Source organism: Protomyctophum parallelum, assembly GCF_964188405.1.
Source record: "Protomyctophum parallelum genome assembly, chromosome: 18".
Classification (NCBI taxonomy): Eukaryota; Metazoa; Chordata; class Actinopteri; order Myctophiformes; family Myctophidae; genus Protomyctophum; species Protomyctophum parallelum.
The window spans coordinates 14,782,390-14,794,889 of record NC_139716.1 but is presented as its reverse complement, the minus strand read 5'-3'; the positions used below and the strand labels follow the sequence as shown (position 1 = coordinate 14,794,889).

Here is a 12,500-nt window from a genome sequence, read left to right as displayed (position 1 = left end):
GTCACATGATGGAACCATTTTTTTGTGTCCAGTATCACTACGCCAGCAGCACAAACAAAGTTGAACAAAGTGGATTTATTCAATAGAGTTGGTACTAATGCCACAATGTGTAAAATGATGACGCTCACGTATTGTCTGTCCACAATGTGTCTGTTTCTGCTGATCTCCATATAAATATGCTTTGCTTAATATATGAAATATCTGAGACCATTAGGGTTCACGGAAGATGAACATGTATTATATTGATAGTTTGACCAGTTCAAATGAAGTGAACAATTTAAACGTACTGTAAATGTAATATCTGGTATTACCGTAGGCGGCTTGACTTTATCCCATTCTGGGCGGGGACCCCTTTTGGTGTTAGCATCATGTTATGCTTTAGCTATTGAAAAATAGCAGATCTACAAGCTCATACGAGCTTGTAGGTCTGCTATTTTGAAAAATCGAAGAACGACTGACATTTTTAGAATCTGATCTCAGGTCAGAATGGGTTATTCATCAGCCATTATGCTTATAGGGTTATTCCTGATTTTGTGTGCACTGTGCAGTGCCGTAGCCTATAGGTTCTATTACGTTTTCGTCCACTCTATGGGAGGCTTTCCTGAAAGCAGAGGTCGCAGACTTCTTTTATGTCCTCCCAAAGGATGAAATTAATTCATCCTTTGGGCTTTAAGCGCTGTAGCCCAGAGGCTTTAAAAAGGTGCACGCTGCGTCATCACTCTCATTCTTCACTTTCCTTCTGCCAGCCAAGGTTACAAGACTTCTTCTTCTTCAGTCAGTGAACTTAAAGAGTATAGGGGGCTTATGTATTTATTGGATAAGTGCTTCAAGGATAGTAACAACAAGAATTATATTTGACAAAATGTAATTTGGTTGTTGTTGTGCAAACAAGCATAATCACCTAAGAGACATGTTGACTCTATGGAATTCAAATTACTGAAATCAGCAAACAGACAGATAGACCAACAGACTGCAGAGAGAGGGGTAGGTGTCACTTCTCAAATTAGCCCGGCGTGTGTGTGCGCGTGCGTGTGTGCGCCTGCGTGTGTGTGTGTGTGTGTGTGTGTGTGTGTGTGTGTGCGTATGCATGTGTGTGTGTGTGACTGTGTGTGTATGCGCACACCTGTGTGTGTGTATGTGTGTGTGTGTGGTTTTGAGGGGGAGGAGTGGAGGATAAAGACGTGACACACGTGACATCACATGACACATCCAAACGAGTCCACAGTTCAAGACGTCTGTCACACACTACCGTGCAAATAATGTTGAAGTCGGGTGAAATTCAGAACTCAGGGAAAGGGAGCAGTGAAGCCAAAAAGAAGCACTGTCAGGCAGTGTGTGTGTTATGATGTCCATCTATAGTCATGTTCTCTCTTTTTCTCTGTCTTTGCAATTTAGTTTTTTGTCATAATCGTGTCTCTTGTTTGGCTGTCATGGTAACCATGAATACACTCACTGACTGTTATCGTGTCACGATAACAGTGTGTGTGTGTGTGTGTGTGTGTGTGTGTGTGTGTGTGTGTGTGTGTGTGTGTGTGTGTGTGTGTGTGTGTGTGTGTGTGTGTGTGTGTGTGTGTGTGTGTGTGTGTGTGTGTGTGTGTGTGTGTGAGAGAGAGAGAAAGAGTGTGTGTGTGCGTGCGCGAGCGGCGTGCGCAGATGTCCTGACTCTCCCGAACTCTCTCCGAACCCTGAATGCACTTGGATTTGGATAAGTGATGTCAAAGGCTAATGTGAATAGGTGTGTTTTCAGTCTACTGGACAGGTGGACAGAACTACAGTAGACTCTGGAATGTGGATGGGATGGGGAGATACTAGTTCTAAGGACCAGTTATACTTGTTTTTGAGTGGTGCAACAACACCACTACGGAGCTTTGTGTGTCCCTGGGTCGGTCCCTGGGTCTGTCCGAGCACGAAAATAGCTTGGTTGGTACATTCCTCTGGGTCTGGATGTTCCAGGGACCCCCGGGGACCCCTGGTAACTGGACCCCACGCGGTAACTCTGTAATTTATCGACCGTTTCGGACACAGGGCGGCTCTCCGGAACCGGGCCAGCCCCCCCTGGCCTCATTCCTGGGGGTCTGGATGTTCCGGGGACCCCCCGGGGACCCCCACAAGGTCATTTCTCGACCGTTTTGGATGCAGGGCATGTAATTTGAGTACTTTATCCACCACTGATGATATTACTTAGCAAATAGTGAGTATGTCAGGAATGAAGGATGTACTGTCGGCCTGGATCTCAACCAGGGATTTATTAGGGTCAGGATGAACACACACACGCACTGTCATGCACTGTCACTCACACACACACACACACACATGCACTGTCACTCACACACACACACACACTGTCACTCACACACACACACACACATACACACACATGCACTGTCAGGCACTGTCACTCACACACACACACGCACACGCACTGTCACTCACACACACACACACACACGCACACATGCACACACATGCACATGCACATGCATTGATAGTCAGTCTTTGCGCTAGATTGCCTTCACCGTGTCTCACTATTTATATTGATGTGACGACCATCCATCCGTACACACCGCACACACACGCACACACACACACACACACACGGTGTGTGAGTGGTCTAGAGTCAGGCTGTGGCTCAGTGAACATCGGAATTTTCCGTTTGGTGGACTGACCGTCTAATGTTTCACACACACGTCACACACACACACACACACACACACACACACGCGCACACACACACACACACACACACACACACTTATATAGACATGTACACACACATGCAAAGTAACACGCACACGGACATGCACACGAAAGCACACACGCATGCGCTTGCACACACACACACACACACACACACACACACACACACACACACACACACACACACATTGTGTGTGTGATGCATTGGGTTGTGAGAGGGCAGTAGTAATGTAACATATACAGTGTCATCGTTCAATGCTGTCAGCGTAATGGACATCTTAATTTACATTCAACATGAACCAAAGGAGACGACACACCACGACAAACGACAAACCACCGTGTACAATGTACACGGTCATGTACACACTGTACATGAACACACAAAACAAAGGCGTCATATGACGTTCTGCGTCCCTGACTGCCTCTCATGAACCTTTGCCAAGACTATTATATTCCCATTTCATGTGAATATAATAGCATTGGTGGACAGTAACGATGTACATTTACGTGAGTACTGCGCTTAAAGGGACACTTCACCCTTTTTGCAAAGAAAGTTATGTTAATGACGTTTAGAAGCTTTAGAACACTTTCCGGGGGGTCTTTATGTGTGTAATATGTGGTTTTAGATATTTTAGATTGTAGCAGTGAGCCCAGTGTCTCTGATGTCATCGACACTGGGCTCACTTCCTTCCTGGACTACAATTCCCATAATACTTTGGTGCATTGCTTCTGCTTGTGAATAGGGGAGGGCTGTCTTACTGAGACAACATGTAGTCCAGGAAGTAAGTGAGCCCAGTGTCCATGACATCAGAGACACTGGGCTTCTAAACGTCATTAACATTTGTTCTTTTTGCAAAAAGGGTGAAGTGTCCCTTTAAAGAGGCACTATGTGACTTTTTTTCTTTTTTAAAATAAAATTTAATTTTGACCAATCTGTATGATAGAGTATGCTAATACAATATAACTTGTACAATTTGTATGGTAGAGTACGATATAACTTATAGAGGGGTGGTTGTATTGTATTCGGTCTCCCTGCTAGTCCCTGTTTTAGTTTCACTTGGTTTCCAGGAGTCAGGCCAATGCCACCCAGGCGGAGAGATAGGATGCAAGTCAACATTAATGTTTATTGATCATTTGATATTGCGTTGTGTTAATTTAACTGAACGGAGAGTGCACAACTGATAGTGTATTTAAATGAGACGAGATACAACTGCATGAATAAACTCTGGTTGGTCGCTATATCTAACATACAGAGGTAGTAGCATAACATCTAAGTAAATTAGGCCACGAGAGGAGATCAGACGTATAATTCCAGACAGGAATGATACCTCCGTGACCATATACAGAGATCTCAGACTGTGTCTGTCCGTTTGCCCGCGTGTCCCTTTTATGCCCATGTTATGGAGATCCCATATCAGGGAGGGGGGGGGGATCGGCGGTTCTGGAAAATCCTTGTGCCGTTTGCTTTGCTTAATATCCGTGGAGAACGGGGATAACTGACTGTGGAAAGTGGACTAAAGGCTCATACGTACATACTCCAGTTTTAGGTGAGAAGCTATCAGCTTTTTAGGTGATACCTTATCACCCAAAGCGGTGATAATGAGTCGAGGCCATCATACTTGCGGTGATGTCTACTTAAGCGTTGACCCCAGAACTCCCCCACTGAGCAACTTCCATTGAAGTAAATAGAGGGGGGGGGGGGGGGGGGGGTGTGGCCAGTCAACGCCTGTCCACATGTGCAGTACTGCTTCCATAAGATTGCATTGGGAAAACATGGTACTGGCTGACTTCATGAGATATGTAAGCGGTTGTTTCACCCTGCTCTAACTTTTTTTACTAAATGTATCATCTGTAGCTCTTTAGAAAGAAATACCTTACTTTATACTGCATTATAGGGTTTTCGTTTTCGCCACTGCTTTTGGAGAGCTCGGCCCATTTCGCCCTATGCAAGGATCCTGTGACACAAACCTCTTCTCGGAGCTAATGTGCGGAGGGTAAGGTTCCAAACGGGGCTAAGATGAGATGTACGATTGAACCAATGCCAAATGATCAACAAGAGCTTTGTGATCAAAATGACCACATTTGGATTACATTACATAAAGCTTTTGGACACAAGGTTTCCACCCCAAGGATTCACAGTTAGATCTCAGTATTGACCCGGCAGCGAGGAGGTGGACATTCACAGAGGACTGACTTATGAGTTCCTATCACACAGAGCCTGGGAGACCGTGGCCCTTCTGAATCCCAGAGGGCCCCTCAGACCCCTCGGTGCCACCTGAGTTACTGTCACACAGACCGTAACGTTGTCCCGTCTGCAAGGGGATTAAAGTGCCGAAGCCAAACAACCAACATGGGCCTCAAATTATCCACCACCCCTGTTTACAACGAGGCACCACCCCGCCCCCAACAGGTGGTGCCATCTCGGGAGGTTTTCAGCAATTGCTTTCAATGGTGTGACGTCATGTTCTTTCTTTCTTTTTTATATATATATATATATATTTGTATGGCTTTTTTGCCTTTATTTGATAGGGTACAGTAATTTGACAGGAAAGGGGGAGAGAGATGAGGCTCGTAACTCGAACCCGCGGCACGCCACCAGGCTGGATTACCGGTACCAGGTGCCTGCCCTGGACCGCTCAGGCAGTCCACGTTCTCTTTCTAGATGTGTGTCGTCACAAAGCGTTTAATGAGCGCAGGAGCACTTTAGATATCATGTCTGTTCGAACACCCTGCATCTAGCTGAGAGTCTGAGACAACGTAAACGTGGACGTATCATGGTTGTGGCAATAATGATGTCTGGTTTTGGATGACCGCGCAATCAGGAGGATCAAATGTAGCGGCGCGCCACTCACAAAAGTTTGACTATTGTCTGCTTGAAACTCCCAGGGCGCTCTGCCAAAAAAACGCTGCTTGGGCGCCGACTCTGAGAGTCGCTGAAACGCGATGCTCGGGCGCTGCGAAGAGAAGCATAGAAAGGAATGGCAGACAGACGGACGATGCTGCCAGCTCTGGGATAAAAAGAATCCGTGGACAAGACCCCAAAGTGTGTACTAACCATGGCTCAACTTAATCTCCAAGCACTTGCTTCCCCAGCAGATCCGCTCTACATCACAGAGTACAGACATTGTTGAGGTTTTGGTGACAGTACAATACATCAGACATCCATTACACCCCAGAAGCTCTACAGTATATATATATACCATGCAGAGCAGTCTCTCATCTACAGGCAGCAATAACCTGGAGGTCTAGCTGTGCTTAAATGGTAAACGGACTGCATTCATATCGCTTTTCTCCAAAGTGCTTTAAAATGTAATTCACATTCACCAATTCACCACACTGATGGCGGAGGAAACTATGCAAGGCACCAACCTGCTCATCGTGAGCAGTTATTAGGGGTTCAGTGTCTTGCTCAAGGACACTTTGACACATAGCCAGGAGCAGGGAACTGAACCTGGAAGCAACCTTCAGATTCCAAGACGGCCACTCTACCACCTGAGCTACAGCCTTACAGACCAATGAATATCAAGCCAAACAATCCAATATCACTCCCTCCAGCCAGCCAGCCAACGAACCAACCAACCGAGGTATTGTATTGACTATACAATACAGCATAGTATTGTATAGTCAATACAATACCTGCAAGTTCATCTCTGAATCACAATCGGTTTTATTACATTGTTTTGTGTGGGCTCTATCGTTTTGTAGTATTCAGTGAGAAGCTAGACAAAGGTAGAGTGAAAGCAAAGGGAAAGAGAAAACATACATACTGTATACAGATAGCCTATATATATTAAAGCAAGTATAATACATGATACATGTGCATCTGTGGAAAATGTCTCTCCAACATGTCACTGCTTGTAACAACTGCATTTTTTCATTCTTGAAGTCCTTTCCTCATGAATAAGTCATTGACACAGGTACGGGCAACACATCTGGACCAGCTATAAATAGTTCTGTGTAAACTCTGGTTATTACTAGGAGAGGCTGTGTGTGAACTATGGAACCATGGAAGATATTAACTACTTGAGCCCTAGCATATCTATACTGTGGGGGAAACATTTACCGAAAATAGCCGATCTGCAAACTCACCGGTATACACAGCTCATGATTCGAGTCGGAATCCGACTCGAATCTGAGTCAAAGCCAGGTTGTGTTAAACCAGACACATCTAAATGTCTGAATAGATGAGCAGGGAGACCAAATACAACCACCCCCAATTGTTTAAATTATAAATACTCTACCGAACACAGAATATAACATTTCATTCTAAAACAGAAGTTACTAAATAGGCTATACATCTTTGACTAGAAATCAAAGTGCCTACTCAGCGTGTTAATTCAGTCAGTTTGTGCCTCTGCGCACAAAACCTTATAGTCAATTACTTAAATGGCTTTATGTGTCTATGAAACGGCCTGTGTGTGTGTGTGTGTGTGTGTGTGTGTGTGTGTGTGTGTGTGTGTGTGTGTGTGTGTGTGTGTGTGTGTGTGTGTGTGTGTGTGTTTTAAGTGCTCTGCTCAGATGTTGGCAGCAGTTCCGTTGGGAACATTAGGGAAACGGCTGCCAAAAGTGCCATTTTCAATGACAACTTTCAGGAGCCATAAATTTAGCTTCAGAGCGGTGCATAACGTAAACATCACTTCATTTTGGCAGTGGTGGACAAAGTACATACTCGAGTGAATACTTGAGTATTCAAAAGTACAAATTGCGAAGTACATTTTCTCTTATTAATATCAATGCAATACATTCTGTGCATTGCAACACATAGCGATGTAGAGCTTGTAGATCGGTTAATTTCACTATATTTGAAATAGGGCTTAAGTGGTTCATTCAAAAGGTGAATTGGTCCCTTCCTAGAAATGTAGTGCAGTACAATATTTATATTTGAATGTAGCGGAGAGAATATCATGCAAGCCATTACTGTCATGCACGCACGCATGCACACATGCATGCATGCGTGCAAGCACAGATGCCACACCCACACAATTACAAATAGATGAATGAACACGCCAAGACTGTCTGACATCCACTGACTAATAGTCAAGGATTTTATCAACTAATGGATTGGTCATGTTGCACCAAACATGGCCCCTTTAGAAGAAGGAGAATACCAGCAATCACAGAGTGCTTTAAGGCACTTTATTGTTTCATCTTTAGATGAAACAATAAAGTGCCTTAAATGTACTCTCCTTCTTCTAAAGTGTTTCCTGGCGGTAAAATGTTTTAAGAGATTGAGTGAGACAGTGGAGTTGTGCGTGCTTCCCTCTTTCCATCAGGGGTCTGCCATGACAACAGTCATACCTAAAAAGAAACTAAATTTCACACCTTGCACGCAGTGTTTAACTTGGTGACCACTACTCTGATCGGCGGACATTGGACAATACTGGATTAGAACTTAGAAAGCCTGAAAGTCCTAGTAATATAAAAGCATAATTTCTGTGTCATCCATTTAGCTTCACTGTCTTCCTGTAGCCTAATGTGTGCTTACATTTCCGACTTATTTAATTGAACCATTCAATCAATCAATCAAACAATCAATCGAATTATGAGGTGGAAGCCGCATAGACCACACTGATAGTTGTAGAGCAGTGGTTTTCAACCAGTGGTCCAGGCACCACCAGTTGTCCTTGAGGGGGTTTCAGGCGGTCCCCAGCTAAATTATGGAGAGTTGGTAACAAATAGACGCTTATACTCTTGAGTGTAAAATGAAACCAAATTGACCCTTACGTGTCGATCCATTTGGTTTCATTTTACACTCTCAAGAGTTAAATTATTGTTCAACCTAAGTGAATTTCCCAGTAAAGACGCCCTGAGGGCGAGAAGCGACCTCAAGGGCTCACGTGCACGCATCCGCCTATAGATGACGACAGACTGCTGGGCGGGCGCTGGCGCTTTGGCATGGGGTGTCAGATCAACATATGGAATGAATTCTGTACTGGCCATATGGCGTGTCTTGAGTACAGTGTTTGATGAGGTCAGATCAACATATGGAATGAATTCTGTACTGGCCATATGGCGTGTCTTGAGTACAGGGTTTGATGAGGTCAGATCAACATATGGAATGTCAGAACAGTTCAGATCCATATATGGATATCTACGGGTGACAGCGGGGGCAGTGTCTTGAGGGTATCTTCATATATGGAGATGGCCATATATGGAGCGTGTCACCAGGCGTGACGGACTGACGCCCATATATATGGTGGCGTGATGTGTCAGGGGGCGTGACGGACAGGCGGCAGTAGCGGCCATATATGGTGACGTGACGGACACACTGACGGACTGACTGACTGACAGCTTTGACAGATTTTCATAGTAATCTGCGACCTACAGTCGCAACAAAACGTCTACACAAATTGAGAATTGTTATTTTAATCAATGTTTGCCTGTTATCTCTCCTATATGTGGACACATTCTTTAGTTTGGGGTCTGCAGCAAGGCTTAAATCTCATCGAATGGTGGTCCGTGGTCCATGTCCATCAAACCTTGCATGATGGACTTGCGTACGTGTGCCGCGAGTTATTTTCATTTGAGTTTCATTCAATACAGGTCTGTTGTCCCAGCTTGTCAACCAGATAACCGACCCTGTAGTCTAGAAGGTATAGTGTAAACAATACTATCTAAAGAAATACTTGTCTATGTGTAGGCTACGTATCTATGTAGGCTATATGTATAATACGTATACCAGTAAGACACCTTAGTACAGGCAACGAACGACCGCAGGGCTGAGACACGCTACCGGAATACTGTGCGTAGTACAGTACGTATCTTACATACATGATGTCTATGCATACTGTAGTGTGCACACACTACACACACACACACACACACACTACACACACACACACACACACACACACACACACGCAGTATATGGCTTGATTCTTTGATGAATTGAGTACAAAGGACCCCAATGGAAACAAGCCATCAGCTTCCTTGGGTTTAGAATAGATGCTCTTAGCAGAGCTTTTATAGAACCGTATAGTACTATTAAATCAATCAATCAATCAATATCACACGCGTGCACGTGCACACACACACACACACACACACACACACACACATAAACATAAATACTATTATATTGCAGATTTACAATGATCATAAAATCTGGGCTGCTGAGTCAAACAGCCACACATCACCAGAGCACCACACCACACCACACCACAGATGCGAAGCAAGCACACACACACGCACACGCACACGACTGCCAACTGCGATGATGCATGTGTCGTGTGGATAGCACGCAGACGCAGCACACAGGCTGCGTGTGTGCTGCTAACAGTGCGTGTGACACGCACTGTCATCAGACTCATCGCGCACGCTAACAGCTTTTGTCAAAATGAAACCATGACGTGTTGATACAATTCACACAAAATGTGTACAAAAACGTGAACTGGACACAAGAGCACACAAGACTCTGCCTGTCTGTCTCTCTCACACTCTCTCTCTCTCTCTCTCTCTCTCACACACACACACACACACACACACACACACACACACACACACTCGCCTACATTACTGCAGCACGCAGTAGCAGGCTACAATTGTGTGCAGTGCACGGCACGCGTGAGCGAACAGGAGCGAAATAAAAACACAAACGTATACGCACGCGTCTCGCCGTGGAGGCTCGTCTCTCTCTCTCTCTCTCTCTCTCTCTCTCTCTCTCTCTCTCTCTCTCACGCACACACACACACACACACACACACACACACACACACACACACACACGGCTTCCACGCACGCACAGCATTCAGTCACTTTAAAAACGCTATTTCAACACAGTCAGCGAGACCTGTAGGCTCCACTCCTCCTTAATGCATATAAAAGCGAAATTGCTTCATGCATTAGGATATATTCCACCGTGGGTACGCCAGCGCGTCGCTTAATTGCCGACGTTCATACTACAAGCTCACAACGCAGTTCTGCGATCGGCAAGCGACACAGACTACGCTGTCGCCGCTTACCGATCCGATCGGCAAGCGACAGCGTAGTGGTAGACTGCTGTGGTAGACAGCGGTGGTAGACTGTCTACTACGAAGCATATAGGTAACATGTCATGGTGCGTCCATAATAATTTCAATACTCTGTTTCAGACCCAGTGAAGAATACAGCATATCTCTGGCTATACAAGAATACACGGACTGAAGAAATGTTCAAATGTAGACTAAACATATAAAATAAAGGGAGCCTTATATATAGGCCTACGTCGTAATATAGGCCTATACAGCCAATTTGAGCCAAACGCAGTTTATTGTTGTTTTTACCTGAATCAAGACTTAAGATGATTCGAATCCCAGACTCTGTCCTCCTCTGCGAATGAAGGGATCTCCTCTCTTCTCTCCTCTCCTCTCCTCCTTTCCTTTGGAAAAGGAAAGCCTCAGTGTCCGCGGTGAAAGCAGGACGATATAATAACTGTGCTGTTTCTCCTCTAGAATAAACTCCACGTCTCCCTAGAATAAAGGGAAGGGGTATTAATTAAATGTAATGAACGCCCGCACGGTGCTCGCTAGCAGCGGCAGCAGAATGGAGACAGCGGTGTTCGCTCTCTCCCTCTAGCTCTCTCTCTCTCTCTCTCTCTCTCTCTCTCTCTCAGACTCTCTCTCTCTCTCTCTCTCTCTCTCTCTCTCTCTCTCTCTCTCTCTCAGACTCTCTCTCTCTCTCTCTCTCTGCAGAGCCACTGGTGTCGGTAGGGGGAGACTGGAGCTGATATAAACACTGCTTGCCAAGCTGCGAAAAAAATAAAACATATAAACAGGCACACTGTCAATAGCGTGTGCGATATTCTCGCGAGAAGAGGTTGGCCTGGACCCCCCCCCCCCCCCCCCCCCCCAGGCCCCCACCACAAAGAGAGAGAGAGGGAGGGAGGTATTGGTTTTGCATATAGTTTTCTCTAAAGTTGCACTGTAAGACATAAGTCTGTGAATTGTACATATGCCTACATTGTTTTGTTCCACTTCTGTTTTGGCAATGTAATTTAAACATGTTTTCTCATGAATTGAATGGAGAGAAAGAGAGAGATCCTCAACACACACACACACACACACACACACACACACACACACACACACACACACACACACACACACACACACATATTGCCAAGGCCAGGTCCGTCCACCAGCGGCTGTGAGTGCGTGTGGGGGGCCGGGGGCTCCGTCCGGGGGGCCACAGGCCCACAACTGTTGGGTCCTCCTTTTTTTATTGTCCCCGCCGGGGGCCAACAACTGTTCTCACCCACCAGGCTTAACATAGAAGATGCTGCCTGTCAGCTGCTGCTGCTGCTGCTGTGTGTGTGTGTGTGTGTGTGTGTGTGTGTGTGTGTGTGTGTGTGTGTGTGTGTGTGTGTGTGTGTGTGTGTGTGTGTGTGTGTGTGTGTGTGTGTGTGTGTGTGTGTGCGCATGTGTGTGTGTTTTACGTTTATGATGGGATCATAAAAAGCTTTTACAGGAAGGATAATCTCGGACCGTATTCTGGGTGTCAGGAATCTGTGTGTGTCTGTGTGTGTGTGTGTGTGTGTGTGTGTGTGTGTGTGTGTGTGTGTGTGTGTGTGTGTGTGTGCAAATAGAAATAGCCAAACACACACACAACCTGAGTGCTAATTTAACTCTGATACGAGTCCATTTGGTTCCATTCTGTACACTATCAGAGTTGTGCCAGCCTTGTTGATTTTATTTCAAGAATCAAGAGGGGTTTATTTGTGACTTACTTACTGCCTGTCTGTCTTTATGCTGTAGCTTAGACTCTCCTTTAATATTATGATTTGTTGTAATTAATTATTACTTATTACTAACTCATACAGGTATAGC

General features: G+C 45.2%; 1 protein-coding gene across 1 annotated transcript in view; it reads right to left on the bottom strand.

Moving 5' to 3' along the window:
* The window catches only part of ache (acetylcholinesterase (Yt blood group)), a 41,985-nt gene extending 30,682 nt beyond the window's left edge, over positions 1-11,303 (bottom strand). Inside the window, exon 1 of the mRNA XM_083789026.1 lies at positions 10,959-11,303. The gene's annotated coding sequence lies outside the window, so the exon portion shown is untranslated. The remainder of the gene's footprint in view (positions 1-10,958) is intronic.
* Positions 11,304-12,500: the final 1,197 nt, after the last annotated feature.